This window comes from Pelophylax lessonae (genome assembly GCF_965119305.1).
Source record: "Pelophylax lessonae genome assembly, chromosome: 1".
NCBI lineage: Eukaryota > Metazoa > Chordata > Amphibia > Anura > Ranidae > Pelophylax > Pelophylax lessonae.
In genome coordinates, this window is record NC_138768.1 from 731902471 (window position 1) to 731920342 (window position 17872).

The following is a 17872-nucleotide window of genomic DNA, read 5'->3' on the forward strand; positions in this document are numbered from 1 at the left end:
TGCTTTGAAAAGTTCACTGATACTATAGGGTGTTGGCTGCAAAAAGAGCCAGCAGGAAGTTGAAAACCATTCAGCTGTTCAGAATGAGGAGATTAAGGCCTCTATAATTTGTCCAGAGAAAATCTATTGAGTGCTGCCTCCTGTCGCCGTGTAGGCTGGGAGAGGAGGACAGACATACGTGTACCTCCCGACGCCGTGTGGGCATGGGAGAAGGACTGCTGCCGCCTGTCGCCGTGTGGGCTGGGAGAGGGGGACAGTCGGATGTGTGCCTCCCGACAAGCTGGTGAGCATGGGAGAAGACCCCCTACAGCGATGTGAAGCTAAGGAGGGTAACCACGAGTGAAGACGTCTCAAAGGTGAGAAGACAAAGTGTTCCATGTGAAGAGTGTGAAGAGTAAAGGGACCTGTTAAATGAACTGTGTTCAATGTGAAGAATCTGAAGAGTAAAGGATCCTGTTATAAATGAACATGTGTTGATGTGAAAGAAACAAAGGGACATGTTCAATGGACAATGTTTGTGCTGTGTGAAAAGCAAACAAATGGACATTTGAGTGTCTGCTGTAGGATCAGCAGTGTCGGCCCAACAGTAGGTTGGAAAGACTTCTTAGGTAGGTTCCAGCGTGAGAAGGTAGCCGCCCACAGAGGCAAGGATTTATTTTGTCTTTTATTTTATTTTGGCTGTTTTGACGCTTGCAATTATGTGAAGTAAATTGCATGAATAAATCAGTCTTGTTTTCAACCTCTGCTCGGCTATCTCTCTGTGAAAACGCACCCCCAAAGGGGTCACCCATACGCCTACCACCGAGCTAATCCCTTACATATGGTGGAGGTATGCAGTGGGCATAAGCAGAGATCCCTGCAAGGAAGTGCAAATGTTTGATGAACTTTATCTGGTGCATGAGATTGCACAATCTAGGTGTGCAGGAGAGAAGATCCTGACAGAAAAAAAAAAGTGTTTTAAAGAGACAGCGGTCTCAAAAATATTTGATGAACTTTGTTGTGTCTGGTGCAAGTGACTGCACAAACTGTGTGTGCAGGAAAAGAGATCTTGCAAGAGAGAGAAAAACTACATGTGTTAAAGAGACAGTGGTCTGAAAATTTTTTGCTGGACTGTGAAAAATTTGTGGAGTTATTGAAGATGGGGCGATCCAAACGCCTGAAAAATGCAAAGATAGATGAAATGAGAGACCGGATTCTATGGATGGAGGGGATGTTGCCGTCTGAACCAGCCCCATCCATGCCTAAAGAGAGTCTACTAAAGAGGAAGGTTGTTGTCCCTAGCAACACTGATGAAACTGCTATGGAGACGCAGTGTGCTCAGATGAAAAGTAAACCCAAAATGGGGGAGATGCTGAAACAACGGAGCTTTGCAGCTCAACAAAAGGCTCATCAAGAGAGCATGGCAGGCTGGAAACAGAGACGCCAGCAGCCAGTGGAGGCCATCGGTTTGGAGGAAACCGAGTATGTGTGCAGGGCTGAGTTGGATGCCTTGCAACGGAAAATGGAAGAAAAGGAACAAGCCTTGGAATTGCTTAAAATGGAGCATAGAAACTTGCAGGAAATGAATGAACTACTCAAGTCTCATGTGTTACAGTGGGAAGAATCCACTGCTCTTCTTTTGGTCGAGTTGCAAAAATGTCAAGACACTATAAAGGAGAAAGATACCATCCTCATGGAAAAGGAAATTGAAATTCAGACTTTGCAGAAGCAAAGCATGTGTGAAATGTTGGAGTTGCGTAATCAGCTGGAAAAAAGTCTTCAGTGTTTGGAAGCTACAAAAATAGACCTGCAGGAGTCGCAGGAACAGAATGTTGCTCTGAAAGCGACATTGTCTCTCAGCGACAAAGAGAAAAGTGAAAGAGAGGCTAAATTACTGAGTACTGTGTATGAGCTCACCACTTTGAGCAATGTGGTAGATGAATTACGTGCAGACTGTGAAAGTTGGAAAGGTGAAGCCCAACGTTTCCAGCAGCAGTTAAAGGAGAAAGAAGCCTGTGTGGCAGAATTACAGTCTCATTCCCAGAAACTAGCCAATGAGGTGAAGGCTCTTATGCAGGAAAAAGGAGATTGTGAACATAAGAGGGAAAAAGTAGAGGCACAGCTTCTGGAATCGCAAGTCAAGGTGTCAGAAGGTGACCGATTGTGTGCTAAGCTGTCAGAGAAGGCAAACCGACTGCAGGTTGAGTTGGACAATGTTACAAATCAGCTTTCTCAAGCAGACAGCAAATCTAGAGAAATTGCGGAAGATTTTTCTATCTTGGAATCGCAGCTGCAAGACACGCAGGAACTCTTACAGGAGGAGAGGTGTCAAAGGCTGAGTTTTAGCACAAAGCTCAAACAAATGGAAGATGAGAAAAATGGCTTCCTGGAACAATTAAAAGAGGAGGAGGAAGCAAAGAAAAACCTATCAGAGCAAGTCGCAACATTGCAAGCTCAGATAGCGGATATGAAAAAACGCATGGAAGAAAGCGTTGGTTCATTACAGTGTGTTGAAGATGTGAAAAAGAAGTTTGATCAGATGCTTGGTGAAGAGAAGACTGTGTCTGCAAAATATGCAGAAGAACGCGCCCGTGCAGAAACGGAGGTGCGTGATAACGAGAGCAAAGCCCTGTTCTTGGCTCGCTCCTTGGAGGAAGCTCTAGAGTGTAAAGTTGAACTAGAAAGAGTTAACCAACAGCTGTGTACAGAAATGGAAGATTTGGTCCGCTCCAAGGATGATGTTGTGAAAAGCGTTCAGGAGCTAGAAAAGTCTAAGCGAGTCTTAGAACAGCAAGTAGAAGAGATGAAGATTCCGTTGCAGGAACTGGAAGAGGAATTCCAGGCAACAGAGGATCTGTCCCAAAGAGGGGATAGTGTGCCTGATGCAGTTTTTAAAAGGATCAGTGTTTTGGGGTCTGTCCTGAGTGAGCCTCAGAAATGTGATGACATGTGGCTTGAATCACCCCTGTGGAATAAACCGTTCCTTCAAAAACTTCAGCAAACAAAGGAGCTGTGTAAGAAATGTGATGTTTTCTCAGTTCAGGCTGAAAACCTAGTGGAGAAAACTAAAGCGGAGAAAACTAAAGCAAGTGATATAAATCTGGGAGAAAAAAGCAAACGCCACCTAGTGGAGAAAACTAAGGCTGTTGGTGAAAACGTGAAGCAAATGAATAAGTGCCTTTCAGGGAGTGTTTCCAAAATGGAACTGGTGAAAGACGGGTGGCAGAAGTTTGATCGTGATCTTGAGATACATTCCATGTGGAATTCAGATAGAGAAAAGGAACTAGGTGACCTTGAGCGGTCAAATAGTTCAGCAGAAAGTGCATTGAAGAAACCTGTAAAAGAATGTGTTGCAGTTCCATGCTTCTTCACTGATGCAGAGAGGAGGTCTATAATGGATACCACCCAGATCGCTGGGTTCAACTGTGTTGTTGCCTTTAACCCCTATGTTGGTGGAAGGAAAGTTGATGATGTTCTGGTTGGCTACTTCTGTGAAGAGTTTGGCAAGAAATATAAACTGAATATCAAATCAAATAGTAGGCCTTTACTGCGACTCGCTCAGGAGGGCGAAAAGTTTAAGAAGTTGATGAGTGCAAATGCTTCAGATCTGCCTATGAATATGAAATGTTTGAATGATATTGATATCTCTGGGAAAAGGAACAGGGGTCACTTTGAAGAAATGTGTGACAGCCTGTTGTCTCAATTGGAAAATCCTCTGCACAGCATCTTAGAGCAAGCAAAGCTCAAGAAGGAAGATCATTCCCTTTTACAACAAAAAGTCAATGATTGTGTACAGCTGTATGGAGAGGCAACTCAAGTCACAGAGGGATGTCAAGAGTCCCTACTTGGAACAAAGCTTAGTGAAGCAAAGGTTCTCAAAGTTTTGTGGAAAACATTTATGGATTGCAGAGAGAGGCGTCTTAAGAATGTTGAAGACCTTAAGACTAGCCCAATTGAGTTGCCTATGGATCACGGTCCTCCATGGTGGATTGGACAGACGGTTATGAGGGACAAGCTGTCTGACATTTATGAGAAAGCTGTCAATGAAGATGACAGAAACGAGAAGGAGCAAAATTATGCCAAAAATGCAGTTGAAGAATGTGTATATGAGATGAGAGACAAACTGTGTGGCATTTATGAGAAATCTGTCAGTGAAGATGACAGAAACAGTTTCATCCGGAAGCTTGAGGATAATAGGAGGCTTATCAGTGAGTCAGCAGTGCCTGACACATGCGTGCCTGGAAATATGTGTCCCAACCCTAGGGTTGAAACAAGAGGGGGGGGTATGTGACAGGAAGTCAGGTAAATCTGGGAATGTAGTCACTGAGAGGAGACACATTCCCACCTGCTTTGAAAAGTTCACTGATACTATAGGGTGTTGGCTGCAAAAAGAGCCAGCAGGAAGTTGAAAACCATTCAGCTGTTCAGAATGAGGAGATTAAGGCCTCTATAATTTGTCCAGAGAAAATCTATTGAGTGCTGCCTCCTGTCGCCGTGTAGGCTGGGAGAGGAGGACAGACATACGTGTACCTCCCGACGCCGTGTGGGCATGGGAGAAGGACTGCTGCCGCCTGTCGCCGTGTGGGCTGGGAGAGGGGGACAGTCGGATGTGTGCCTCCCGACAAGCTGGTGAGCATGGGAGAAGACCCCCTACAGCGATGTGAAGCTAAGGAGGGTAACCACGAGTGAAGACGTCTCAAAGGTGAGAAGACAAAGTGTTCCATGTGAAGAGTGTGAAGAGTAAAGGGACCTGTTAAATGAACTGTGTTCAATGTGAAGAATCTGAAGAGTAAAGGATCCTGTTATAAATGAACATGTGTTGATGTGAAAGAAACAAAGGGACATGTTCAATGGACAATGTTTGTGCTGTGTGAAAAGCAAACAAATGGACATTTGAGTGTCTGCTGTAGGATCAGCAGTGTCGGCCCAACAGTAGGTTGGAAAGACTTCTTAGGTAGGTTCCAGCGTGAGAAGGTAGCCGCCCACAGAGGCAAGGATTTATTTTGTCTTTTATTTTATTTTGGCTGTTTTGACGCTTGCAATTATGTGAAGTAAATTGCATGAATAAATCAGTCTTGTTTTCAACCTCTGCTCGGCTATCTCTCTGTGAAAACGCACCCCCAAAGGGGTCACCCATACGCCTACCACCGAGCTAATCCCTTACAAAAGGTATAATAAAATATTTACAAAAATGTGAGGGGTGTACTCACTTTTGTGAGATACTGTATGTTGTATTGTTTACTGTGCAGTTAACATTGAGGGGCAGCACTCACAGACTTGCAGGGTAATTTAAAGGAAGTGTCAGCACATCTTGCCAACCCCTTGAGAACGGTTGAAATGCATTGAGGGGGAAGCTTGTGCTGATGTCATTACACCTGCAGGAGCTGCTTGCTTATCTCTTACATGGCCTAAAGTTAATGCCAGAGTGGAGGTGTAAATAGCAAATCCCTGCCGATGTACAAACCCGATTCCAAAAAAGTTGGGACACTGTACAAATTGTGAGTAAAAAAGGAATGGACTAATTTACAAATCTCATAAACTTATATTTTATTCCCAATATAATCTAATAACATATCAAATGTTGAAAGTGAGACATTTTGAAATGTCATGCCAAATATTGGCTCATTTTGGATTTCATGAGAGCTACACATTCCAAAAAGGTTGGGACAGGTAGCAATAAGAGGCCGAAAAAAATAAATGTACATATAAGGAACAGCTGGAGGACCAATTTGCAACTTATTAGGTCAATTGGCAACATGATTGGGTATAAAAAGAGCCTCTCAGAGTGGCAGTGTCTGTCAGAAGTCAAGACGGGCAGAGGATCACCAATTCCCCCAATGCTGCAGCAAAAAAAAGTGGAGCAATATCAGAAAGGAGTTTCTCAGAGAAAAAATTGCAAAGAGTTTGAAGTTATCATCATCTACAGTGCATAATATCATCCAAAGATTCTGGGAATCTGGAACATTCTCTGTGCGTAAGGGTCAAGGCCGGAAAACCATACTGGATGCCCGTGATCTTTGGGCCCTTAGACGGCACTGCATCACATACAGGAATGCTACTGTAATGGAAATAACAACATGGGCTCAGGAATACTTCCAGAAAATATTGTTGGTGAACACAATCCACCTTGCCAGTGCCATTCGCTGTTGCTGGCTAAAACTCTATAGGCCAAAAAATAAGTCATATCTAAACATGATCCAGAACCGCAGGCGTTTTCTCTGGGCCAAGGCTCATTTAAAATGGACTGTGGCAAAGTGGAAAACTGTTCTGTGGTCAGACGAGTCAAAATTTGAAGTTCTTTTTGGAAAACTGGGATACCATGTCATCTGGACTAAAGACGACAAGGACAGCCCAAGTTGTTATCAGCGCTCAGTTCAGAAGCCTGCATCTCTGATGGTATGGGGTTGCATTAGTGCGTGTGACATGGGCAGCTTAAGCCCCGTACACACGTACCGATTGTCGGCCGTAAATATTCGGCCGACGACCGATCGGCCGATTGTAGACTTGTTAGTATGATGCTTCCGACAGCCGACAGCGCATTTTCGGCCGAACAGAATCTGTCATGCAGGCATTAAAATTTTTGTTGGCCAACACCAGAACGGCCGATTGTTCGCCAGTCAGTACAGATTTTGGCTGACAGACAGCAGATTAGCAAGACTGGGCATGCTCAGAAAATAAAAAAGACAAGGAAAGTTAAACATCACATTCTGCAGTCAGCTGTTGTTGGCCGACAAAATTCGTGTGCAGTCTTTTGCAGTTTTCAACAGACACGATAGCCCTGGACAAAATACGGCCGATCGTTCGGCTGACAATCAGTACGTGAGTACGGGGCTTTACACATCTGGAAAGGCACCATCAATGCTGAAAGGTATATCCAAGTTCTAGAACAACATATGTTCCCATCCAGACGTCATCTCTTTCAGGGAAGACCTTGCATTTTCCAACATGACAATGCCAGACCACATACTGCATCAATTACAACATAATGGCTGCGTAGAAGAAGGATCCAGGTACTGAAATGGCCAGCCTGCAGTCCAGATCTTTCACCCATAGAAAACATTTGGAGCATCATAAAGAGGAAGATGTGACAAAGAAGACCTAAGACAGTTGAGCAACTAGAAGCCTGTATTAGACAAGAATGGGACAACATTCCTATTCCTAAACTTGAGCAACTTGTCTCCTCAGTCCCCAGACATTTGCAGACTGTTATAAAAAGAAGAGGGGATGCCACACAGTGGTAAACATGGCCTTGTCCCAACTTTTTTGAGATGTGTTAATGCCATGAAATTTAAAATCAACTTATTTTTCCCTTAAAATTATACATTTTCTCAGTTTAAACATTTGATATGTCATCTATGTTGTATTCTGAATAAAATATAGAAATATGAAACTTCCACATCATTGCATTCTGTTTTTATTCACAATTTGTACAGCGTCCCAACTTTTTTGGAATCGGGTTTGTACGCTGGATCTCCTGAAATGCCTCTGAACATACAGTATGATTCTAAATGGATGATTCTGGATTCTGGATGGATGATTACTGATAATGCGCTGTTATAAGACCACCTACAATTTGGTGTCTTATTGCTTGGTAAGAGACTGCAGTCAGTGGTGGTGTTGAATTCAAAAGGCTGCTTATCGTTATTCACAAGTGGAAACATATGGAACTCTCCTACACATAACTACTTGTTTTATTTGGACATTTGCATATAGGCGGTCAACTTTCATCAGGAGCCAAGGGCGCTGGAGACCCTAGGTACGCCTCTGAGGTCAGGTCTTCCACTAATACACCATCACTATGCATGCAGCAGTCCAATCAGTTGCATGCTTTCTGATTGGTATAATTAAGGCTCTCATAGGGAAGGTGGAATTAAATTTATTTTCTTATCAGCCGGGACAGTGGAGGACATCCCACAATATGAGCTCATCCCAACACTCAATTTTGATGTGGATTTGATTGTGATTGGACTAATGCTGTAGTAACGGTACCACAAAGAGAAACAAATAAGCCAAAACAAATATTATCACAACATTGATACCTGGGGTCACATATTCCCAAGAATAATCATCACAGAACATAGTGGTGTACAGTGTGACCATACAAAGGATATTTGTTAAGACTGCACATTGGACCTGTTTTGCAGTCTACCTGTAAGACAATTATGCAGTATAAGGGGACATTCCTTCCAGATGGTGTCCTTAAAATGGCATTTGAATGTTCAGAACAAATGTCTCAGTATAGCCTCATTTGATTAGAGTTAGTGTAACCGTCATTTGGTGTCCTGACACTAGGTGTCGCCAGAGGAACAATATTGGGCACCTGTACCAGAAGCCAAATAAAACAACAGTATAACAGCATAAGGGAAGAAAAAACTGAACAATCAGATTATGGAAAGTTCCCTGCAATCCCAGTCCCAGGGCACTAGGCATTGCAAATCTCAAAAAAAGATGCCATTGGCATGTGGAATGTAAACCAACTCCTGGTACACAATCACAGATGTAGTCAGCTTGCTTGACCAAGATAGTTATTATTAGTGCCTTCACGGCCATCTCAGGTGTTGTCTCTATATTTGGATCGTTTGGCCACATAAGGGGAGCGGCCAGCATTTGGGCCCGAACGTTTTCCAAATTGTGTTTTTTTTGAGGAAGGGGGTTTGGTTGGAGATGCTTGAGGCTGTATGTGGGGGAGTAGTATCTCTGTGTGGAATGCGGAACTCCTTATACCATTCTGGTAATTCGATTAGAGGTATGTTTAACTGCTCACAGAAGGTAGGAATGTGGTCTGGCATTTTCAGATAGTATTGTTTCCTTCCATAAGTGGTGTTCAACGCAAAAGGGAATTGCCAGCGGTATGGTATCCCATGCTCCCTGAGCTGATCCAGCAAAGAGCGCAAATCGTGTCTGTTTTGGAGCATGATGGGCGATAAATCTTAGTATAAGAGATAGTATGTTCATTAAAGTAGATCTTGTCATTTTTCCTGGCCTTATAAAGGATCACTTCCTTGAGCAGAATACTTTGAAGGCAGCATATAATATGCATAGGAAGGGCAGCATCAGTGGGCCTTGGTTTTAGGGTTCTGTGGGCTCTGACAAAATCAATGTCAGTGTCCTTTGGATGCTCCAGCAGCTCATTGAAAATTGCCTGCAGAGCTTGTTTGATCTGTTGGGGTTCGATCGACTCAGGTAACCCTCTAATTCTTACATTTTGCCTCCTTCCCCTTTTATCTAAATCCTCCAGGTGTCTGTTCACGAGCATAAGATGTGTAGCATGGGAGGATATTATAGTTTCTATATGCTCTACTACTCTGTCCCTTTTGTCATGTGCTCTTTCAGTGTCAGAGATCCGTTCTGATAGTGTGAGAAGGTCTGCTTTCAGTTCGGTGATTGCCATAGAGAATGTATTTTTAATGTCTGCTGCTATCCTATTCATTTTTGAGAGCGTAGGGAGTAGGCAGTATTATCAGGCTCTCTTACCAGATTATCCGAAGCAGACATGGAATCTTGACTGTGTTATCCCTCGTGTTCCGTCGGCACCATCTTAGATGCAGCCCTGCCGTGGGTTTGGGGACCTGAAATTGTTAGGAATGCAGCGAGTTCCTGGGATGGAAGATGAGCTGTGTTGTCGGGGCCTGGTGTGGATCTGTTCAGTCTGCTGATCACCGATGTGATGTGGCTGGAAGAGGTGAAAACAGCCACGGGTATACAGAGCTCCTCTATGCAGCTGCCATCTCCGTTGCGCACCAAGCCACGCCCCCTATTTTTGATAATATTATGATCCTTTGTATTGGGATACATATAACTAAGGCACATTTAATTTAGTAACACAGTGCAACATTTGTATTCTTTTCCAGAGGAACTGATAATTTGACCTAAATAGGTGACAGCGTCTCTTTAGGTAACCTGAACATATGTACATTTCTTTCCAGTACAACTTATAACCTTTTAAATTATAAGCTAATGGCTTATTACATTGTAACATAATGGCTTTGTTTTGCTTAATTACAAGTTGGTCTAAAATATTTATACTAAGTTTAGTTGTATTCACACTCATAGGAATACATTTATCATTGGCTGAGTAGACTTCTACAGTCTCATGTGTAGTTCCCTTAACCACTTTAAGACCAGAAGGATTTGCCCAGCTTAATGACCAGGCCACTTTTTTCAACTTGGCACTGCGTGACTTTAACTGACAATTGCGTGGTCGTGCGACACTGTACCCAAACAAAATTTATGTCCTTTTTTTCCCCACAAATAGAGCTTTATTTTGGTGGTATTTGATCACCTGTGCGATTTTTATTTTTTGCGCAATACACAAAAAAATAGCGACAATTCTGAAAAAAATCTATATTTTTCACATTCTGCTATAGAACATTCCCCAAAAAAAGAAAAATCAAAATTTTTAACATTTTAGACCAATTTATTTTCTGCTACATATTTTTGGTAAAAAAAATCGCAATAAGCATATTTTGATTGATTTGCGCAAAAGTTATTGCGTCTACTAACTACGGGAAAAATTGATGTCATTTTTATTGTTTTTTTTTTTTACTAGTAATGGCAGCGATCTGCAATTTTTTGCGGGACTACAGATAGATTGGACCCCTAACTGACATTTTTGGGGGTACCAGTGACATTACTACAGTAATCAGTACTACAAATATGCACTGTTACTGTAATATTGCCATTGGCAGGGAAGGGGTTAACACTGTGGGTGATCAAGGGGATAAATGTGAGCCTAGGGGAGTGATTCTAACTGTGGGGGGGGGGGCATGGCTTATGAAATAACCATAGAGACATGGGATCCTATATAGAAGGATCACATGGGCTCTATGATCATTTCAGGGAGAAGAATGGTCGGCTGTGTTTACAAAGGGGAAAGATTGCGGGTGTCAGGCAGCAATCGGAAACCGCCTGACCTGTGCATCGGCTTCCCCGCTGCCGACTGGGGGGGAGGGCGCCGCCAGAAGCGCGTGCTCACCCCCTAGCTCCCTGCTCGCCACCGCCGTACAGTTACGGCATTTCACGCAGGAGCGGCTGCCTGCTGCAGTACATCTGCAGCAGGCGGTCGTAAAGAGGTTAAAGTAGAACTGTAAGCATAACTTTTTTTTTTTTTCTTTTATAGAGTCGGTAATGGTTATAACATCATCTGTGTCCCTTAGCCAAAACAGAAAGTTAGAGGAAATCCATGCAAATTAAGGAATCGCTTGCACCCCCTTACAGTCACTAAAACTAGTGTCCACAAAATGTGGAATTTTCCTTTACTTTCACTTTCAATTATAATGGTAACCATGTCAAATAGGAAGGGTGAGTCTCCCTAATGGGAGCACAGGCAGCAATAAAACATGACAGGTGTTCTAATCCAACTCCACTCTATCTAAAACTAAAAAAATAAAAAAAATAAATGCCTTTAGTTATACTTTGATAGTAGTTAGTAAGTAAAGATAGTGAAATCTAGTGTGGTGCATTTTAAGTGAAACTTGGAAACTGGATAATTGTATATTCTAGGTAGTTTTTAATAGTTCCTTACTCAGATGTCAATTTAAATATGACAGTTTAGGTAATCAGCACAAATACTTATAGAAATTTTACAATGGCTTACCTTTCACTGCACAAAGTAAAGGATCTGAACTAGCTAAAGTATCTCAATAATGTCTATATTCTTATCTAGGTTATTGGAGGTGGCAATAAAACAAATTTGTGTTAGTAACATTATATTCTATATTGTCTTCAATAATGGTATTGATGTACTGCTAGAACTGTGTACTAGTCTGTAATATAAATTGTTTTTGGGTGATCATCACCTTGACAGGTATCTAAACTTTGGACCCTGTGCTATGCAATTTTCATGTATTTGGGAAATGATTTCTATATCCTTATCTATTTGTTATATGCTCTTAAACTAATAAAATATTTTGAACAAGAAAGGTATCTAAACAAAAAACAAAAATGTAAAGTATTGCAGCTTACAAATACATCATTATGTTGGCTACATTCCTTATCTTTTTTCAGACTTTTTCCCTTTATTTTTCCCTGGTATATCTGTGAATAACACACTCTTGCCCATGGTTGCCCCTCCTTCAGTACTCCACTATATCTATAGAGGGGGGTTGTTACTACTCAGGCTTTGTTAAAGTGGTTGTAAGTAAAAAATAGGGGGGGGGGTGACCAGCGCTATGGAATATTCCCAGAGACTTATTACCAGTAGGAAGCTGCCACCAACCAACCCCTAGGAAGTAGGGGCCAAGTAATGTAGAGAAAGAATAAATAGTTGGAGTCGGCGCTACCTGATATATGCTTGGTAAAAATAGTAGTATACCCAAACCGCAAGATAGTAATCACTTTATAAAAATGTGAGGAGTAAAGTGCCAGTGCAAAGGTGCATATAATCAAAGAATACCGTCTGGGTAAAATTATATACTTAAAATTTCTATAGATATTAAAGGAATATCACAAAGTGCTGCTAAAGAATTTTAATGTGAAGTGTCAAAATAGTATATAATAAAAATATGCTTCAAGGTATTGACTTATGAAGTTAATGGTTGTAAGACCTCAGGGTTTTTTACCTTATGCATTCTATGTATGAAGGTAAGAAACCTTCTGTGTGCAGCAGCAGTGTCCCCATGGTTTTGCACAGAGCAGGTACTTATGACATGTTTGTTATTTTAAAAAAAAAATATGCCTTTACAATCACTATAATCTCTATTATATGGGAAGCTGATGGGATTAATAGTTCACAGAAATAATATATATTGTTTTGCTTCCAGGTCTGCTCACTGAACAAGACAAAGACACTACAGCACTTGCTGAAGATACTCTGAGTATGAAAATAGACAACAAATGCAGCCACCACATCTAGGGACGGGTAAGCTGTCATATAGTCAATGTGTGTTCTTTGGTTTAGTTATCATTTAAGTCACAGAAAGAGGTATGCATGTGCACCGGGAAACATGAAAACTCCTAAGATACAGTATATTTCAGCAGAATGTGCCTGGTCATGCATTATTTTTGCTTCACTTTTCTTGGCCCAGCTATGCCAGCACACTGAACAAATTGATTTGTGTATACTGAGATCAGGCCTGAACTGGCTTGATAGAAGGTTTTCATGACTATTAGTGAATCCTCCAGACTGGCAAGACCTCTTTGCTTCCAGCCAAAGAATAAATTGCACTGAGATTCTTACTTGAATCATTTGAGTTTTCTCACTATTAGATTGGCTAATGAAATAAAAACAAACATGTACTGACTTGGAGATGCATAATTTAGATGTTGTTTCATAGTTTATGAGATTGAAAAAAGATACCTGTCCATCCAGTTCACATAATGTGATGTGTTTTTTGCGGGACTGCGACATTGCGGCAGACAGATCGGACCCCTGACTGACATTTTTGACACTTTTGGGGGGACCAGTGACATTACTACAGTAATCATTGCTAAAAATATGCACTGTTACTGTAATAATGACGCTGGCAGGGAAGGGATTAACACTGTGGGTGATCAAGGGGTTAAATGTGTACCTATGGGTGTGTTTGGGGGGGGCGTGGCTTGTGGAATGACCATAGAGACCTGTGATCCTATATAGAAGGATTACAGGGGCTCTGTGATCATTCCAGGGAGAAGAACGGTCAGCTGTGTTTACAACAGCTGACCGTTCTTCTCTCTCAGCGGGGAACAATCGCAGGTGCCTGCCCCGTGCATTGGCTTCCCTGCTGACGCTCGCACCCTAGCTGCAGGTGCATGACCGACGTACCCCTACGTCGGTTTGCCTGGGAGAGCCACACTGCCGCAGTATATAGGCGGCGTGTGGTCAGCAACCGTTTAATAATATCACCAACATTTCTGTGTGGCACAACCCACCTTTCTCAAGGTAACACAGAAATAGGAGAAACAGAGACATCTGAAAACTTCACTTCACATATTAAATAACGCATATAAAATAGTACTGTGTAAGTGTATATATACACTATATATATATATATATATATATATATATATATATATATATATATACCTTTTAAAATAATGTTTACTTAGATGCCATACTGCTTGAATATTTGTGTTTGCACTTGATTAGTACACTAAGGGATGCCAAAGTGCAGTCAGTATTCTTATTACCACAGAAAAGTTTGTGGAATTATAAGCTTGCCCCTTTTTGTCTTTTATAGTTAATTACCAAGTATTTCAATACCTGAAATGTAGCTAAAGATTGGTGACCCGGGAATATACAGTGAGAACCAGAAGTGACTTGCAGATGTCAGATGAGAGTTTACTGCTCTAGAAAAGGCACTCAAGCATTTTACTTTACTCTGTTTCTGTTATTATTATTATTTATATACAGAATTAATATAGCACTGATAGTTTACACAGCACTTTACAACTTGAGGATAGGCAGTACAACTACAATACAATTCTGCAATTCTGTTGCAGAATCATATAAGAAATATAAGAGAATGGACATTTTTTAGATAAATTTATTGAATGATGTAATAATGGGATCCCAGTTTTATCATCCCGTTTATTAAGAAAAAGCAAATGACAGGGTGAATCAAAAAAATGAAGACATTATCTAGTTAATGTATCCACTCCACAAAATCATTACTTCCTAATTCACAGTTTTTTTTGTAACAGTTGAACCGTTCCTTTTGACATCGCTGTAGGATAGCAAAGGGAATGTGCTCACATGCACAAGTCCTTTCTGAGTACACAAAATAGTTGCCCATGGAAGATGACCACTACCTGATTCTGAAATTAAAATAGGGACACATTCTGGTAAACAATTATTATTAATTTTGAAGGATTAGTGATTAACGGAGGTGATGTTTACAAAATAAAATTGATGGCAAATATTTTTCATTGAAATTATATAGATGCCTTAAATAAGTCTTATTGAAGGAGTTTTACATGGCGCTGAAAACAAGTAAAGCCTTCAAGGCTTTAAAACTAGAAGTAAGTTATGCGGACAGCATACTTTTAACCAGATGGCAACACAGACTATTGGTGATGCCAGAAAAAAATTGGCACATACATTTTTGTTTTTAACGTTTAAACATCTATTTCCCTTTGCAGGGAGAGTATCCTGTATATTCATTTAAATATAGGTCTTACTCTTTATTTAACTAAAAAGCCTTCTACTGTTTAATATGTTAAACTTCAGCAGCCTCATGTAAATTAGTTTAATCTTGATTCACATAAACTAACTGTCACTTAATTGATGTGAACAAGGTGTACAGCTTCATTATACTCCCTGGCCGTATAGGAAATGTTGCCTGATATTTCATATGTGCTACAGTTCTGATTATGTTAAGCCATCCCCCTTTCCACTAAGCCCTGTTTGCTTGTCATACATGCATCAAAGCCTGTGTGCAATACTGCACCACCACCTCAGATTTGCAGGGCAACTGTATTTGCAAGTCGTATTTCAGCAGAGCCAATAGCTCACTTATCTTCTCAAAACTGAAGCTCATTCCAAGATACTGGAGACATGACAATAGTTCTTTTTTAGACAGTAACTTTCAAATCTATGAAAATAAATAGTAAATTTTGCATGACTCTGTAGCTGGCAAAAGTTTTTTTCCAGTGTAGATTGATGGGGCTTCTTTTTATTTCCATCTCAAAGCTCCTGACCACTACAGAAAAGGAGAAAAGGCATAAACATTACAATGACATGGGGCTGCAAAATAATGCAGAGTGAAGCTGTAAAATAAAGAATGCAACATGTACTATATGTTGCTTATTTATGATTTGAAATTACTGGTCGTCATTCAGAAAATGTAAATTAGATCTGTGTAATGCTTTAGGGAGGGATGAGCTTTAATTAGATTGTGTTTTTCCATATTTCCTAATTGCTGTAAAAAATAAAATATGCATTTTTTTTTATTTTGTTTAAGTCAGGTAGAATAATTGATAGGGTAGAAAAATGTTGCATATTTATCCTATGCAGCCACTCACCTTGCTTCAGAATATGAGTTCACCACTATGCTGTGATTACAGGCCTGAATATCAAGTATCAGGTATGAAAAAACCTGTATAAAGCTGCCCATATATAGATTGAAATTCAGTCAGTTCAGCAGGCACGTGCCAAATTTCAATCTATGTATGGGCACTGTGGCTGTACAGAAGTCATTCTACCCTCTACAGAGGGGAAATTCTCCCCTCTGTCAGAATAATAACACAGCAAAGAGGACTCCCCCCCCCCCCCCATCCACCTCAAATGTGTGGATGGTGGAATTAGATCAGTTTTTTCATTTAGCCTGCTGTTGAATAAAAAAACACTGACCCATCTAAGTCACTTAAATATCGCAGAGAAAGGACAAACCCTTTCTTGGTTTCTGTCCAGATCATCAGTCTGCAGGATTCAGCAAGCACAGTTTAAGTTAGCACTGGTAATTTTTTTTTTTTTTTATTATTAGAATGCCTATTCATGAAATAGATATTTAATAAAGATAATAAAATCTATATGAACTTAGCTTTAGAAGCTCCTTAAAAGAGACGGCCAATTAGTTAGTACTCAGCAAGCTTCATGGGTGAGGATGTAGCTTATTTAAAGAAGAGAGGATGAGGTGAGGGAGCCAAAGCTGAAATCAGAGAGCATTTTGAAAATATCCCTATTTCCAGAGATCACCAATTTGATTTGCATATAAGGAAAATCTGGCAAATTAATTAAATCCAATCTTTTGTCAAATTCCACATCGTCAATTTAATTGAATCTGAGTAGATTAATCATATATATGGTGAAGCATTAAATAATGTATTTTGACTACCCAAATTCCTGAAATGATTGATTCTGTGCAGATAAGCCCCATTTGTTTGTACGTGTTCATGGTATATGATTCTTTTATTAATCAGTTAACAGATTTTAAAGTTCAGCTGTGGGTACTGGCCCACCATATTCATTAACTATACTATATGACTATAAGGTCAATTAGTTAATAATCCACCTAAAGAAAAGGAAACAGGAACACTCTAAACAGAAAGTTCTCAACCATTAAAAATTTAAGGTAAAACAGGGTCAGTTTTACTTTAAAGTTTTAATGGTTTCACTTTCTTTTTTTAATAAAGATTTTATTCAGAATACTTTTGTAATTCTTAAAGAAACAAGACAAAGACAGTTGATGTTGACCACCCTTTGAAAGTTTGACACATAAAAAGTTTAGATATTCTTTCTATTTATTTAGTATGGTGGGGTAAGGGGGGACTCACATGGACCAGGACGGGAACACATGAAGGCCAGGGTGTGTATTTACCAACAGCCTGCTAAGATATTGTAAAGCCATTGAAATGTGGGCATACATTCATAAATTATATCTCCTTTCAACAGTAGGGATGATCGAACTTTTCAAAAGTTTGGTTCGGCCAGAACATCCGAACTTTCCGAAAGTTCGGCCCGGATTTCAGAACCCCATTGAAATCAATGGGACCCGAACTTCGGTAATCAAAAAACACAATTTTGAAGCCCTAAAACCCAATAAATGCCCCTGAAAAGTGCCTAGGGTTCTGGGTCATACCCCAGGGACTATTAATCACACAAAAAAAGTTCTTAAAAATTGTCATTTTTGATAGAGAGCCAATTATTGAAAAAAAAAATAAAAATAAAAAAAATAAAAAAAAGATTTAGTATCTGGGGGGTCTAAAAAGTGTACCTGGGAAGTTTCAGCTCTGTAGCATGTCCAGAACCATAAAAAAGATTGTTTGTATTAGGTCACTTATAGAACAGGATAGTGGCTTCTCTCTTTTCACACCTTGCCGGTTTAGTAGCAAGCGTTTTTTTGGGCATTTTTTGGGGTCTTTTGAGGCAGGCAAAACATCTGAACTTGTGTATAGGGGGTATATATACACACCCATGTATGTATATATACACCTAGACATATATAGGTGTGATAGTAGCAGAAATATATGCTTG

At 40.4% G+C, this 17872-nt stretch overlaps 1 protein-coding gene across 3 annotated transcripts in view; it reads left to right on the forward strand.

Annotated features, from left to right (window-relative positions):
- Positions 1–17872, forward strand: part of SGCZ (sarcoglycan zeta) — a 1591429-nt gene that overhangs the window by 300655 nt on the left and 1272902 nt on the right. For all 3 annotated transcript variants that reach the window (XM_082244044.1, XM_082244043.1, XM_082244045.1), the window contains exon 2: positions 12741–12838. The gene's annotated coding sequence lies outside the window, so the exon portion shown is untranslated. The remainder of the gene's footprint in view (positions 1–12740; positions 12839–17872) is intronic.